This window comes from Fukomys damarensis, unplaced genomic scaffold, assembly GCF_012274545.1.
Source record: "Fukomys damarensis isolate Sample0158 unplaced genomic scaffold, DMR_v1.0_HiC HiC_scaffold_33, whole genome shotgun sequence".
Classification (NCBI taxonomy): Eukaryota; Metazoa; Chordata; class Mammalia; order Rodentia; family Bathyergidae; genus Fukomys; species Fukomys damarensis.
Window position 1 is genome coordinate 27,412,931 of NW_022900945.1, and position 562 is coordinate 27,413,492.

General features: G+C 58.0%; 1 protein-coding gene across 3 annotated transcripts in view; it reads right to left on the reverse strand.

Annotated features, from left to right (window-relative positions):
- The window catches only part of Arhgap29 (Rho GTPase activating protein 29), a 69,011-nt gene that overhangs the window by 57,265 nt on the left and 11,184 nt on the right, over window positions 1-562 (reverse strand). The gene's annotated exons all lie outside the window — the stretch shown is intronic.

Genomic DNA, 562 nt, shown 5'->3' on the forward strand with positions numbered 1-562 from the left:
GGGCCGGCTCCCGCAGCAGGTGGGGCGGCAGACCTCACTCTCCTGCGGGCTCTGGCTGTCTATCGGCGGCGCCCAGACTTGACAACATCTCACCGTCGCGGGGACGAGTCGGTCGCAGCCTACCAGCGGAGCGACTCAGGCAAAAGTCACCAGATGTCTAGATCTGGCTAACATACGTTCTCAGATGGACAATTCTGAGGACTTCTTTGGACGCTTTTTTCCTCCTCTCCCCCTGTGAGGGGAAAATCCGAGGAGGGGGCTCCACAGACACCGCCGGGACCCGCACCTTCCAGGATAGCCGCCTGGAACCAGCCGACCGCTCTGCCCGCTGGCGAGGGCAGCAATTTCCACTTAGGCCTGCCTTACTTCAGTGAACTGTAAGAATGACCTCCGAATGAGAAAAAGACTAGTAAGGAATGACTAAAGAAAGCGGCAGGCATCCGGAGCAACAGCGCTCCCGAATCACACTACTCACTACTCACCTGAGCAACCAAAAGTCCGCTATCTCAGCACCCCAACGTTCTAAAAGAACGCAGGGATGGTCACGAGTTCGATCCCCGGG